Source organism: Ipomoea nil, unplaced genomic scaffold (assembly GCF_001879475.1).
Source record: "Ipomoea nil cultivar Tokyo-kokei standard unplaced genomic scaffold, Asagao_1.1 scaffold3030, whole genome shotgun sequence".
Taxonomy (NCBI): domain Eukaryota; kingdom Viridiplantae; phylum Streptophyta; class Magnoliopsida; order Solanales; family Convolvulaceae; genus Ipomoea; species Ipomoea nil.
The window spans coordinates 6,363,461-6,373,899 of NW_017619458.1; positions in this window are offsets into that span (position 1 = coordinate 6,363,461).

Here is a 10,439-nt window from a genome sequence, read left to right on the forward strand (position 1 = left end):
CAGATAAGGTCAGACACAAGCAACAGTTATAACGAGCATATGTAGTTCACAACAGATAAGGCAGATAAGGCAAAGCATAACAATGATCATCATAACCCAACATGCAATCCCAATATAAACCCATAGTCACATCCCAAGACACTCGTAATCACAACTCGTCCATGTCACAACATAACACACTTTGTTGGCGCGCACAGGACCAATCGCATGCCATACATGAGGGTCAGCGCATATAGCTCTGACACGGCCCCGCAGCACCCTGCCCCGTATCGCAACACGGAGGGGTCGATCGCACGACCGATGAACCGCAGCTCATCATAGTGTTTGATCGCACCAAACAGTGGACCGCAGCCCAAGAGAATGTCATCTGACCGCAGCCAGGAAAAAGGACGAATCGCAGCTCGTATAGAAACGTTTGATCGCAACCAAACGGTGGACCGCAGCCCAAGAGTATCAATCTGACCGCAGCCAGCTTCTGAACCGCAGCTCAGGATAACCAATCCAATCGCAAACCGAATTGGGGTAACACACACACATAACACATAGCAAGCACATGCAACCCATATTACACATCGGGAAGGGGAGAAAACGTATAACAAAACCTATGCGTGACCCATCACATACTAGGAATAGTCCTAAGGGGTTCATACTTCTACCACCTAGGTCAACGGGATACCAATTCAACTAGCATGCAATATAATGGACTCGTAAACCTACGAACGGCACCCGAAATATCAAACTAGACATAGGCACGATGAACGGAGTCCGTTGGGACACCACGGGGATCGGGGGAACATCAAACGGGGAAGCCGGGATCCTGAATTGGGGGAAATTTCCAGCGGGTAGCCGGTGGGTGGGGGGCCACCCGCCGGCTGCCCGCCGGAATTACTGTTCCGGGCAGCGGGTCGCCGGCGGGCAGCTGCCCGCCCGCCGGCCACCCGCTGCCGGGCGGTGTTTCACGGCCGTGGGTAGGTGGCGGGTCCCCTACCCCCACTGACTCTTTTCACACACTTTACGCCCCGGGAACCGTTGTGGGAACCCGAAACCATGCTTAGACACTTTACAACGCAATTAACGACAACACGTAGACAATTAACGAATCGAATACAAGAAACGAACGGCACATAACCTATCATGCTTTTCTAAATATGATCAACACCCAAACATGCGATTTCCCCACCCGATATCCAAGAATAAGATCATACGATACAACCTAGGGTTCTAATCACTTTTATATCAACAAGAATACGGTTCGTCTTCTAATTGCAAGATTCGGTAAGAATAACACATAAACATCAAGAGCATCACACAATTATCAAGAACAACACATAATCATCAAGAACTCCATATAATCATCAAGAATCTCCCAATATCAAGATTATCAAGATCCCTCATGGGATCATCACGTCAAACATCAATAATCATCATCATATCTCGCCAATACACAATAATATGGGGGAAACCCTAAGGGGGGAATCATAGCTATGAAAATAGGTTTTGTTGAGACATGGGTTACCTCTTAGCCTTAATTAATTCCTTGGCTATGAAGGATCTTTCTTTAAGCTTTCTTGATTTCTTGATTTCTCCTAAGGGGATTCTTGGAACTCTTTGGGTGGTGAGAGATTATTGTGGTGGGGATTCTAGGTGCCTCCTAAGTTCCCTATTTATATATTTAAGACTCCTAGTTAGGGCCTGAATGGTATGGGTTTACTAATTCTATTCCTTATAGGGCTAGGGCTTGTTTTAGGGATAAGGGTCCACGGCTCATGGTGGACCTTACTAATTAATTAAAGGTAAACCTAACATAATTAAATCATACTTAATTATTATTAACGGGATTAATTAAATAATTAATCCGGGATTGAAGGCCGTAACACGGGGTGTTACAATCCCCTCCGGGGAAGAAGGGTTCAAGGTCTTCAGTGACGCGTCCAAAAAGGGATTGGGGTGCGTGCTAATGCAAAAAGGCAGGGTAATAGCATACGCATCCAGGCAACTCAAAACCCACAAGAGAACTATCCCACCCACGACCTCGAACTAGCCGCTATCGTGTTCGTACTAAAGATTTGGAGGCATTACTTATATGGGGTGCAATGCAAGATTTACACGGACCATAAGAGCCTAAAGTACATCTTCACACAGAAAGACCTAAACATGAGACAACGAAGGTGGCTAGAACTCATAAAGGACTACGATCTAGACATCCAATACCACGAGGGGAAAGCTAACATTGTGGCAGACGCCCTAAGCAGGAAGACTAACAACTCCCTCAACACCACCTGGATCCTACCGGAAGAGTTGTACAAGGACTTCCAAAGACTGAATTTGGAAATAATAAAGCAAGATCAAGTCCACCCCGACGTCCACTTATTCAACACGCAAATCATACCTACACTCTTCGAGGAAATCAAAATAGGACAACAGCAGGATCCGGAACTAGATAAAATCTGTCTGGACCTAACCCAGGGGAAGGAAGGGCCCTTCGAAATACACGAAGACGGCAGTCTCCGTTACCGAGGTAGGTGGTGCGTGCCCTCGACGCACCCCCACCTGAAACAACGGATCTTGGAGGAAGGGCACAACTCCCCATACTCAGTTCACCCAGTGGGTGACAAACTATACCAAGATGTGAAAAGGACGTTTTGGTGGCCCAACATGAGAAGGGAAATCGCAGATTTCGTGGCCAAATGCCTGAATTGCCAAAGGGTGAAGGCCGAACGATGCAAACCCAAGGGACTCGTACAACCCCTAGAGATACCACAAGGAAAGTGGGATTCCATATCCATGGACTTCGTCGGAGGGTTACCCCAACAAAAACCGGCAAGGATAAAATTTGGGTCATAGTGGACCGACTAACCAAAACGGCACGATTCATTGCCATGAAGAAAACATGGACAATGACACAACTAGCCCAAGCCTACTTGAGCCGAATAGTGAAGTACCACGGAGTCCCCCGGAACATCGTGTCCGATAGAGACTCTCGGTTTCTCTCACAATTCTGGAAATCGCTGCAATTAGCCTTGGGGACACAACTAAAACTGAGCACCGCCTTCCACCCCACCACTGACGACCAAACGAGAGAACCATTCAGACTCTCGAAGACATGTTAAGAGCCTGTGTGTTAGACTTTCAAGGGACATGGGAGGAACACCTAGACCTTATTGAATTCTCATACAACAACAGCTACCACGCAAGCATTCGTATGGCGCCCTACGAAGCTTTATACGGACAGAAGTGTAGAACCCCCTTATGTTGGGAAGACATGATCGACCCAGTAGCACTAGGGCCCCAATACCTACAAGATACCATAACCAAGGTCAAACACATCCAAGAAAGGATGAAGGCTGCCCAGCACCGCCAGAAGTCCTACGCCGACCTAAGGAGGAAACAAGCCGAATTCAACACCGGGGACAAGGTCTGGTTGAGAATCTCGCCCACACGGGGGGTAATGAGATACGGAAGAAAAGGGAAACTCAGCCCACGATTTATCGGCCCTATGAAATCATAGAAAGAGTTGGGAACCTAGCCTATCGCCTCGCTCTACCCGTTGAACTAGAACGAGTACACAACGTATTCCACATATCCCAGCTAAAGAAATACGTGCACGACCCAAGCCACGTGCTTCAACCCGAGGTCGTGGACCTCGACGAGTCACTAGTATACGAAGAAAAACCCGTGAGGATCCTGGACACCAAGACAAGAACCACCCGACGTCGAGCCATAGAAATGGTGAAAGTCCTCTCGACCAACCATGGGACCGAGGAAGCGACATGGGAACTCAAGGACACAATGAAGGAACGCTACCCCCGAACTTTTCACACCAGGTAACTAAGAAGAAGTCACTCGACAAAGACCAAGCTTCGGGGACGAAGCTTCCTGTTAAGGGGGGGAGAGTGTAACACCCCGTGTTACGATCCCTAAAACCAATTAAATCATTTAATTAATCACCTAAGAGAAAGAATTAAATCACAACAATTAATTAGGGAGGCCCACCATAGTCCACGGGCCCTTATCCCTAAACCCAATCCTTTGTCCCAAAAGAAATAGAGTTAGCAAACCTATAGTAATTAGGCCTAAGTAAGACTCTTAGATATATAAATAGGGAACATAAGGAGGCACCTAGAATCCCCACCACAATAATCCCTCACCACACAAGAAGTTCCAAGAATTCCCCTAGGAGAAATCAAGAAAGAAGAAAGCTTCAAGAAAAGACCCTTCATAGCCAAGGAATTAATTAAGGCTAAGAGGTAACCCATGTCTCAACAAAACCTATTTTCATAGCTATGATTCCCCTCTTAGGATTTCCCCATATTATTGTGTATTGATGATTTGTGATATTATTATTGATGATTGGTGGGATGATTCCATGGGTGATCTTGATGATGAGATAATTATGGTGTTCTTGATGATTATATGACGTTCTTGATGATTATATGATGTTCTTGATGATTGTAGGATGTTCTTGATGTTTATGTGATATTCTTACCGAATCTTGATATTAGAAGATGAATTGTGTCCTTGTTGATTTAAAAATGATTAGAACCCTAGGTTGTATCATATGGAATTATTCTTGGTATATTGGGTGGGAATTCGCATGATTGGGTGTTGATTTTGTTTAGAAAAGCATGATAGGTTATGTGCCGTATGTTTCTTGATTTTGATCCGTTAATTGTCTACGTGTGTTATCAATTGCGTTTGAAAGTGTCTAAGCATGGTTTCAGGTTCCACAAAGGTTCCCGGGGCGTTTTTGGTGAAAAAGAGTCAGTGGGGGGTAGGTGGGGGTAGGGGACCCGCCACCTACCCGCGGCCTTCTTGGGCAACGCCGGCAGCGGGCAGCTGCCCGGAACAGTGCCGCCGCCGGGCAGCCGGCGGGTGACCCCTCACCCACCGGCTACCCGCTGGTTTGTACCCCAATTTGGGATTTTGGCTCCCCGTTTGATGTTTCCCCGATCCCCGTGGTGTCCCAACGGACTCCGTCCATCGTGCTTATATCGAGTTTGATATTTCGAGTACCGTTCGTAGGTTGTATGAGTCTTATATATTGCATGCTAGTTGAATTGGTATCCCGTTGACCTAGGTGAAAGAAGTACGAACCCCTTAGGATTATTATTAGTATGTGAAGGATCACGCATAGGTTTTGTTATACGCTTTCTCCCCCTTCCCAATGTGTTAATGTGGGTTGCATGTGCTTGCTATGTGTTATGTGTGCATGATACCCCAATTCGGTTGCGATCGGATTGGTTATTCCTGAGCTGCGGTTCAGAAGCTGGCTGCGGTCAGATTTACACTCCCGGGCTGCGGTCCACCCTTTGGTTGCGATCAAACGTTTCTACATGAGCTGCGGTTCATATTTCCTGGCTGCGGTCAGATGACATACTCTTGGGCTGCGGTCCACTGTTTGGTTGCGATCAAACTATGATGAGCTGCGGTTCATCGGTCGGTTGCGATCGACCCCTCCGTGTTGCGATACGGGGCAGGGTGCTGCGGGGCCGTGTCAGAGCTATATGCGCTGACCCTCATGTATGGGCATGCGATTGGTCCTGTGGCGCCAACAAAGTGTGCTATGTGATGAGATATGGCTGAGTTGTTGCTATGAGTACCTTGGGGATGTGACTATGGGATTTATACTGGGAATCGTATATGTTGGATTATGATTATTAATTGTGCTTATCTTACCTGTCTTGTCTGTTGTAAACTGTATATGCTTGGTATAACTGCTGTCTGTGCTTAGCCTTATCTGTTGAGTCGATCCCTGTTTTAATAGCTAGAGTCTCGTAGGATATATCTTCATGCTTCAAATTGGTTTTCGTATATCTATATATATATATATATATATATATATATATATATATATATATATATATATATATATATATATATATATATATCTACCTATAATGTATTTCAACGCGTTGGAGTGGGTTACCAGCATCTCTCGCTGAACAGATATATTTGGCTTTCTCGCTGAACCAATCGCATGCCCATACATGAGGGTCAGCGCATATAGCTCTGACACGGCCCCGCAGCACCCTGCCCCGTCTCACAATACGAAGGGGTCGGTCGCAACCGACCGATGAACCGCAGCTCTATACAATATTTATATACCTGACCGGTCTTTACCATCCTGGTTAACAGTTGGGATGGTTCTCAACCCATTCAACTGCCCGTATAGTGGACCGCTGTCCTATATAATATTTATATACCTGACCAGTCTCTACCAGCCTGGTTAACAGTTGGGATGGTTCTCAACCCATTCAACTACCTGTATAGTGGACCTCAGTCCTATATAATATTTATATACCTGACCGGTCTTTACCAGCCTGGTTAACAGCCAGTATGGTTCTCAGCCCATCCGACTGCCTGTATAGCCCGATTGATCTCAACCAATTCGGGGTAACATGCACACATAACACATAGCAAGCACATGCAACCCACATTAACACATTGGGAAGGGGGGGAAACGTATAACGAAACCTATGCGTGGTCATCCACAACTAAGAATACTCCTAAGGGGTTCATACTCCTTACACCTAGGTCAACGGGATACCAATTCAACTAGTATGCAATATACAAGACTCATTCGACCTACGAACGGTACTCGAACATCAAACTAGACATAGGCACGATAGGAGGGGTCCGTTAGGACACCACGGGGGTCGGGGGAACATCAAACGGGGAAGCCGGGATCCCGAAGTGGGGTACAAACCAGCGGGTAGCTGGTGGGTGAGGGGTCACCCGCCGGCTGCCCGCCAGCGGCACCATTCCGGGCAGCTGCCGGCGAGGCCTCTTTTGGCCGTGGGTAGGTGGCGGGTCCCCTACCCCCACCTATCCCCCACTGACTCTTTTTCACCAAAAACGCCCCGGGAACCTTTGTGTAACCCGGAACCATGCTTAGACACTTTCAAACGCAATTGATAACACACGTAGACAATTAACGGATCAAAATCAAAAAACATACGGCACATAACCTATCATGCTTTTCTAAATATAATCAACACCCAATCATGCAAATTCCCACCCAATATACCAAGAATAATACCATACGAATTCCACGATATAACCTAGGGTTCTAATTATTTTTAAATCAACAAGAACACAATTCATCTTCCAAAATCAAGATTGGTAGGAATATCATATAAATATCAAGAACCTCATATAATCATTAAGAACATCAAGAACACCATATGATCATCAAGAACGTCATATAGTCATCAAGAACACCATAATTATCAAGAACCTCTCATTACAAATCATCAATACACAATAATATGGGGAAATCCTAAGAGGGGAATCATAGCTATGAAAATAGGTTTTGTTGAGACATGGGTTACCTTTTAGCCTTAATTAATTCCTTGGCTATGAAGGGTCTTTCTTGATTTCTCCTAGGGGAATTCTTGGAACTTCTTGTGTGGTGAGGGATTATTGTGGTGGGGGGTTCTAGGTGTCTCTTAAGTCTCCTATTTATATATTTAGGAGCCCTAATTAGGAACTAATATTATAGGCTTGCTAATTCTATTCCTTTTGGGACTAAGGTTTGGGTTTAGGGATAAGGGCCCATGGACTATGGTGGGCCTTTCCTAATTAATTATTGTGATTTAATTCTTTCTTTTGGGTATTTGGTTAAATGATTAATTGATTTTAGGGATCGTAACACGGGGTGTTACACTCTCCCCCCCTTACGAGGGGCTTCGTCCCCGAAGCCCGGTGTGTTAATCCATTCTTTCACCCCTAGGCATCCCGCATCTTGGCCTCCCGGTTAGGAATGTGGCCCCACGTTTTGCCTTAGTTGGGGTAGACTGGATTTCTGGTGGTGTTGTGATAGAAAGGTTTGGGTCTACCTCGGTCTCCTGCTCCTGAGCTGGACGCCCCGCGAGTGCCCAAGGTGGCCTCGATTGCTGCCACCCTCTGATCTAGTGCGCGTGTCGTACGGATCAAGGATGAGAACCCTTCCTCCATGATTTGGTTTTGCCGGTTGAGCTGTGCGAGTATGCGTTCATTGATTGAGCCCTCGTTTTGCTCCCTTGGGTTCCCTCCTGATCGTGGTTGCACCGACGGGTTGGGTTCGTCATCCTCCTCCTGGTCCTCATTTCCCTCCAGGATTCCGCAATCTTGCATTGCCCGTTTGAGCTTCTTGTTGGAGATGTCTAATTGGTCGACCAATTCTCTTCGTTCATCCTCGGGTTTTTGGCAAATTTCTTCGAGGGTGAGGTAATGTCCTCCCTCGGTGTAGTAGATATCATTGCGGCGTAGGTTCTGGGCGTTAAAGACCATTCCATTTGCGGTCTTGACCTCGGTGTGGCTTAGGTCCACCCCCTTTTTCTCCATGATCCAACTTAGGATCATCCCGTAGGGTAGGCTAAGTCGGTTGCTTGATTTGCAAAACTCCATGTGTTTTAGCATGAGGGCCGGCAGGTTGAACTTGATTTTGTGTTTCAAGAAGTAGGCAAAGGTGTACTCTAAACTCCCCACGTCCTTGCTTTTATTGTTCGTGGGCAAGAGGCTATCGGTTGCAATCATAACCAATATTTTTTGTTCCGTTGATAGCCACTTTCTATTCGGTCGCGTGGCCGAGGTGAATCCTTCCTCTTTCCCGAGGAGGTACTCGAGGTAGTCCTTGTACCCCGTGTTTTGGGTATCAATCCACCCCTTTCGGTCATATCTTGACACACCCGTGGTGGTCAATTTCAAAAGCTTGGCCAAACGGCCTTCGGAGAGTATGATTTCCTTGCCGCGGACCTTGGTGGTGATTTCTAGCTTATCACCCCGTTTGGTGGTTACAAGATGTTGATAGAATTCTTTCACCAATTCGGGGTATGTATCTCCTTTGATGGTGAGATATGTATCTAAAAGCCCTTGGTGTTTAAGCATATCAACCAATTCCGGAGAGAACTGGTCGGGTTCAAGGGCTTTACCTCCGATCACGGTGTAATCGGCGTTGCTCCATTCCGGGGTGCCGGTTCCAAGGGGTTTCTTCGGCATTTCGATGGGCGACGCTTTTCCGGCGGCTTTTTCCGGCGGGTCTCCGGCGAGCCTTTTTCCGGCAGTGGTTTTCGCTGCTTGCGAGGGCGGCGACGGTGGGGCGGAGTCCAGGCGACGGCTTGGTGAGGTGGGTGATGGTCTCCAATGGCGTGGGGCGTCAGTGGCAGCGGGTGGAGCTTGGGCAGGTGGCGGGCGGCGTTTTGGTGTTGCGGGCGATCTCCGGGCGAAGTGGTTGGGCGGTGGCGCGGCGGTGCAGGGCGTCGGGAGGTGGTCGGACGGCGACGGCGTTCGGCTGGCGGTGGTGCGGGTGGCCGATGGGATCTCTATGGTGGGGGGTGGTGAGTGGCGTGAGAGAGGGAAGGGAAGGAAGTGGGGAAGAAGAAGGAGAGGAGGAAGAAGAAGAAGGGTTTTTGATTTGGGGATTTTGTGGGTTTTAGGGATTTGTGGGGTTTTAAGAAGAAAGTGTCCCCTTGAGGTTCCAAGAAACACTCATGGGCTAGTGGTTAAAGCTTTAGTTACTTAAATGGGGGGTTTAAGGTTCCATTCCTAGTGGTAACTTTAGTTTTTTTGATGGTATGGTCTTTGTCTTTTTCCTTCTTTTGTCTTCTAGTGGTGAGGGCTTGGCTAGTTTGTATAGTTTTAGTTTTACCCCTGTAAGTAGGACCGAATTTTGAACTAATCTTTATTGATAATATTTCCGAAGTAATTAAGCTAAGTAAGTAGTTCTACTATGAAGGTGATTACAAAGAAATTGCCAACCTATCCTAGACAGAATTCGTCTTCTTGGTTTTCTCCCACGGGGTTTGCGTGGTCCTCGTCTTCTGGGGTTGGGTTTCCTTCCTCGAGATTGCTCTCGTTCCCGAGGTCGGCTTGAGTGCGGCTCATGACGAATATTTTTCCGGGAGCGCCGTAGTTTCCTCGATGAGCGGTGCCCCCATGTTGTCCCATGGTGGTAGTCCGTGGTCTTTGGGGTTGGGTGCAAAGGAAGGCCTTGTGTCCTTCCTCTCCGCAGTTGAAGCATCGCAAGGGATTGCCCATGCAATCCTTGCCTCTATGGTTCTTGTTGCATTTCGGGCAAGGAAAGCTTCTGGCGCTAGCGTCGTTGTTCCCCAGAGGTGGCCTTTGGTTGGTCAGGTTACTTGGTCTTGTGTTGGCGTCGTTTCTTGTTCTCTTTACTGGTGGTGCCCCTCCTCCGGGGCTCATCTTTCGTATTTGTTCCTGAACCCCGCGTTAGAGTAGTTGGATTCGGTAGAGATTAGCGGCACTGGAGTAAGCCTCGTTGAGAGTCCGAGGTCTGCTTACCACTAGTGCTTTTCGGGCTTCAAAGTTGAGGCCCGATACGAATCTCTCTATTTTGGTTACCTCGGTGGGGACTAGTTCTGGTGCGAAGCGTACTAGTTCAAGGAATCGTTTGTGGTATTCCATGACGGTAGTTGTCCCTTGTTTCAGATGGAGAAACT